Raw genomic sequence first — 6,282 nt, forward strand, 5'->3', positions numbered from 1 at the left:
ACACTAAAAATTATATATATATATATATATATATATATATATATATATATACACACCACCATTTAGACGTTTTTAACGTCATACCATTGCTTCCAGCTAAAATAACTTCACAAAATCGAACGTTGTATAATCCATCAATGCATATTAACCAAAAATATCTCTTTGCCTAATATTTAAACAAAATAACTACATGTTTTGCCTCTGGAATAAGGTTCCTTTGACATGACTTAGACCGTTCAGGCTATCAGTAAATGTTAAAAACAGCCAAATGGCAATTTAGGCATTTAAGAAATGCAGCCTTTCTGAAATTTTGCCAACAGTTAATTCAGCAGTTTCATGGCAGATTTAATGTAAAAATATGATGGCAAAAAATCCAGTAATATATTTAAATGTGAAAAATAAGTGTGTGCACTGGGATACAATAAGATACACCCTCGCAAGGGTGAACTTCGGTTAAAAAACATCTTCAAACTAAGTCCTTCACAATTCCTTGCAAACTCACATTCTGGCTCAATCCCAATACAGAACAGCCACTTTTTCCAATCCAATAAATTCCTGATGGGTTAAAATTTATAATTTATTAATATATTTAATTTTTTTATATATATATTTACTCAAAAAATACAATCACATTACAGTAAATAGATTATGAAAGTAGGCAAAAGTCTATGTTTATTCTCCATGTAATATTTTTAATCACTATAAAAAAAGAAGTAAAGAAAATATATTAAAAAGTGGTTAAATAGTTTCCACCGCTCACAGTTGTTCAAAATCTCAACATGTAGACATGTCAACCATCAAAGGAATTCTAAGATGATTTAAATCAAGAAGAAAAAACCTAAAAGCAAACAAAGTACACTGCACAATTAATACCGCTTCCACAACAGTGAATCTATACATGACAACACTTATAATTTATATTGACAAAACAGTCACTGGCAGCTGCATCGTCTGATGTTAAATGTTCTGTAACACACAAAAGGCCCAAGGCCCCTTGAAAAGACACAAAACTGATGCTCCTAAACTTCCATATAGTGCCCTCATTGTGTCAACACGGCAGCGAGTACATTCCCCTGCGTTATGTTGGATGAGGCCTGTCTCTGTGTAGTTCAGAACCTGCACTCAGCAGATAGACTGAACAATTCTAGGATCCATCTAAGTCCCCATATGGCTAGGAGTTGCAGCGCTCTAGAGAGTTTACGTCAGAACTTTTTTTCTTTTTTGTGAATGTGTAACCTCTGCAATAGCTGTGGCTAGGTATGATTTGTATTTCTGTCATATTGTAAAGTCATGCCAGATGGCCAGCCTGCTGAGTGGGTACAATCTGTGAGACAAGTGATGTGTCACCACCGTGAGGCCTCTGGCGGTGGCCCTGTAGACCAACTTTTTTACTATCAACTTTTTTATGTAATTTGATAATTAATTTTTATAATCCAGCTTTGTCGATATACTAAAGAGAGATTATTTTCAAGTGGTCTTGCTTTAGACTTAACATTGGGCATTAAATTGCAATCCTAAAATATGAACACAATGAAAAAGTGCTTAAAATCAAACACTGAAATGTGTAAAATACTATTTCATGTTCACAACAGCATATAAAATTATGAGAAGTATATGAGAAGTAAAATTATCAAAAGTATGAGGTCAGTTATGTGTTTAAAAGAAGTGTCTTGTGCAAATCAAGGCTGCATTTATTTGATTAAAAATACAGTAAAATCAGTAATACTGTGAAATAATATTAGAATGTTAAATAACTGATTTCTTTTTTAAATATATTTTAAAATGTAGATTATTCCTGTCATACAAAGCTGAATTTTCAGCAGCCACTTCTCCAGTCTTCAGTGTCAAATGATTTGGATGCTGATTAGCTGGTCAAGAAACATCTTTTTTATTTTATTGTTTTTTTATATATATATTTTTGTGTTGTTGTTTTGGATTTGATGTTACATAAAGTATTTGACCATGGAGCACAAAACCAGTCATAAAGGTCAATTTTTCAAAATTGAGATTTATACTGTACATCACACGCTAGCTAAATAAATAAGCTTTTGATGCATGATTCATTATGATAGGGCAATATTTAGCTGAGATGCAACTATTTTTAAAAAATCTGGAATTTGAGGAATTTGTGCAAAAAAATCAAAATATTGAAAAATAAAAATCGCCTTTAAAGTTGTCCAAATTAAGTTCTTAGCAATACATATTACTAATCAAAAATTATGTTTTGATATAATTACCATAGGAAATGTACAAAATATCTTCATGGAAAAGTATCTTTACTTAATGTCCAAATGATTTTTGGCATAAAAGAAAAATCTATAATTTTGACCCATACATTGTATTTTTGGCTATTGCTACAAATATAGCCCAGAGACTTAAGACACACACAAACACATCCAAAATGTATATACCAGAAATATATACCAGAACAGTGTCAGAGTAGGATGTGTTGCTAGATCCACAAGCTTAACAACCAATTAGTTTGTAAAGTTAGGTTTAGGTTTAAAGGTTAGAGCAGAAGTCAGAACCTGACAACATTTGATTAGTCTATTATTTCCAGTTTATGTTGTTTTGACAAGAATGCTGTTCTAATACCAATGAAACATCAACGCATCATCACCACAGCCTCTTGTAGCTTTTTAATTGTTCTAAAGTACTTAGAATGACATTACAGCGCCACCTAATGGAAATGGCTAAGATGGTTCTATGACTTTATAAGGTTAATTTGCATTATTGTAGATGTCCGCTGTTGTTTTCAACAAATAACCTTTAAGGTTATCTAACAGTAATCAAATCCTTACCTCAAACATAGGCACAAGACAATAAATGTACTGTTTCTACTCAATAAAATATGCCTTAGAGAAACTATGGATTACAACCTATGATTGGCAGTGTTTGTCTATTAAACCGCATGAAACTTTGTCTCTCACCCGGTGGGTCTACTTGAAAGAGCGGGACTAAATTACAATCCTTGCAGGTCATATTTAAAGATTCATGCGTTTTGCCACATTTAAACTGATGTTGTTTTTTTCACGTAGACATCAAAATGGGTGTAAACAAGCAAATTATATTAATTTTTAACAAAGCCAACGAGTGCCACGAGCCAACTGCAGTGCTGGAAGCTGCCTGGATCTCCCTTGAATTTGAAAAATACCAGGGCATCTGTAGAGTAAAATGTACTAAATAAAAGTAAGATCTTATCCCACGGTTTCACAGACAAGGCTAAAGCCTAGCCCCAGTCTAAACTGCATGTCTGGGCTGTTTTAACTTAAAGAAACTTGCACTGACCAATCTTAAAATATGTTAGTGCCATTGTTTTGTCTCAGGATGCACATCAGTAATAATGTTATTTTCTAAGCCACGTTTACAAAAGGTACTGAAATGTAACTGAACGATGACCTAATCCTGGTTTAACCTAAGCGCCGTCTGTGAAACCAGGCCTTTAAATGATAAATAATACTTTTGTTATACCATTTAAGATATTTTCATAACCCTAAATTAAATCACTGAATTAAAGACATTTAAAGACCCATAGTCGAAGAGGATGTTCGCATAGAATACATCTTTGTGTCTCAATCAAGAAATTCAGCACTCAGGAATGGTTTTAGAAAAAAAACAGTTGCCATGCCAACCTGATATTGTAAATAAAAGTATGGAAAACTTGCCCCACCTCTAAGGTTTTCTAAATGGTCCACGGTTTTGGAAGTGACATTGATGAGCGGCACTGCGTGTAAAAGTATTTATTCTTTTAACTTGTCAGGGTGTCTTCAAAATGTGATGCAAGCACAGTGGTCATACACCTTCGTCAAACGTGTTTACATAGAAAAACATTGAAAAGTAGCGCAATGAAATGGAAAAATGCACTGTGTGTAAACGCTCCCTTAGGCCTACTCACACGTGCATTATACCAATTGCCCAGTTAATTAAAAATAAGTGTATTGTCACTCTTCTAATAGGTCAGACTTACAATTTTACTAGCGAAAATTAAAACCCATGGTAAAAAATCCCATATCAAAAGGTATCTAGACATCGCAACCACCTCAGAACACCTTAGCAATGCCCTGGCATCCATCCACAACCCTCCATTGTGGCTTTAAATTTTGCATGGGTAAGCACAGGTCACATTTTTTTCATAAAATGCAAAAATATAGTTAATAGATGCTGCTGTTGAGGAAAGAAGCTATTCAGACTGCATTTGCCCCCCAACTCTATTCCTAACCTCGAGTTTCCACCGAATCTGCAACATACTTATTCATGTATTCAGTCGTTCTAATATACCCCTGCCTTGGCACAGCAATTACCAGTCCATCTTCTCCACTGCCAGCCTCAAATCGTGCCTCTATTCGGGGATAAGTATTCACCCCAGGGTCAGGGCATTTAAAAATACTCCGGAGAACTCATTTAACCACTGCACTGCTCCTCTCTATTGGGACCGATTCTGTACCATGGCCCAGAAACCCTGACTAATTCCTAAATATTGGAACTTAGTAATTCCTGAATGAATTTATGCATGACTGGCATTTAAGTTCAGGCCAAGGTCTAAAGGATCAGGTTTAAATAGGGTGACAAACACAATTTTGATATGATTCTGAGCTTCTCTGACCCAAAACAAGCTTGATGTGAGAAATCTTTTATGTGATATTTAGCAGCACATTGACATTAATCATAAGGAAAGAGCATTTGCAACACACCCTCATTAGGCAACGTCTCTCTAGTGGCTTTTAAACAAAACATAACACTGTAACAAATTAGGTGTTCATAGAAGCAAAAAAAAAAAAAAAAAAAAAAAATAATTGATAATTTGCATGGCTTTTAAGCTGAATTAATTAAAGTAAATGTCTTGAGTAAATTTAAAATGTCAGAATGCCATGACTGCCATCATTATAACAATTACCTGTTTGCATGGGATAAATTGTTTTCTTAATTTAAATAAAAATGATTCAGTATCATTATTTTATGATGTACATGTCATGGCATGTCTAATGACATCACAAACATTAATCAGAAAATACCATAATTTACCACACACAGATCTCAAAAGTGTAACAATCATCTAACTCATTACTTTAACTGTTTATGCAATCTGACATCACAAGGCGAGTTACTAAATAAAAACAACAACAAACTACATACACTCTACACTGTATATACCAAAGTCCAAAATCTAGGGCTCAGTATTTTTTCTTCAAAGAAACCGATACATGCATTTAGCAAGGATGCAGTAAATAGATCAAGTAACAGTAAAGGCATTTATAATTCTTTTGAACTTTCTATTCATCAAAGAATTTTGAAAAACAATACCCCAGTTTGCACAAAAATATTAAGAAATGTTTCTTGAGCAAATCAGCATATCATAATGTTTTCTGAAGGATCATGTGACACTGAAGACTGGAGTAATGATGCTGGAAATTCAGCTTTGCCATCACACACATACATATCCTGAGGCTTTGATAGAACTGGGGTGAAAATGTCACAGGAGAAACATTTTGGTGGTGCAGTACTGTATAAAATTTCTACAGCAACATTTCCCTTGTGAGACTGCCCTGGCATTTGAGTCATGTGTGACTTTTAAGGTGTGAAAATGTTCTGGAAGTTTCAGAGGTAAAAAAAAAATTGGATGCGTCTGTGGATTTTTAAGTACCGCACAAGTGCAGGATTTTGCAGGTACTCAAATCAAAAGCCTCCAATATGTTCGCTGATTGATTGCCATGTCTGTCTCAAGTGTCCCTGCTGAAGCTTTTAACATTAGGAGACTCATTTCTGTTCATCTGAACCCCAAAAATTATTTGTATTTATTTATTTATTTTTTTACAAACTATCCCCTATAGGGAAAGCCTATATTCTTGTTCTAAAGTAAAAAAAACAACAACAACAACAACAACAAAGAAAACCTACCAATTTGTAATGGAATAATTCATGCATCAGAGGATTAAATTAATGGAATTAATCCATCTTGACCAGATACATGTGACTGGTAAAGAAGCAACTGTTATATGATTTGATTTACAGCTTAAATCACATCCTACACACATTATCTCAGAATATGTGCACAAAGCAATATCTGAGGGTCACGTGTCTCATATTCTGTATTCCTTCTATTTTCCGCATGGCGAGGCCTGGAAAATTGACTCAGCCGATGTTTCCATGCAAAGCGGGTTTACTTTTACATTAACATAATGTCTCGGGTCATCAAAGCGGGACGCAGGTGTAGCCTCAGTGTTAACATTGCAGTGATTGTCAACCCTCGGAAAAGACACAGAAGTATCTCTGATGCAAATAAAC

Source organism: Carassius gibelio, chromosome B6 (genome assembly GCF_023724105.1).
Source record: "Carassius gibelio isolate Cgi1373 ecotype wild population from Czech Republic chromosome B6, carGib1.2-hapl.c, whole genome shotgun sequence".
Taxonomy (NCBI): Eukaryota; Metazoa; Chordata; class Actinopteri; order Cypriniformes; family Cyprinidae; genus Carassius; species Carassius gibelio.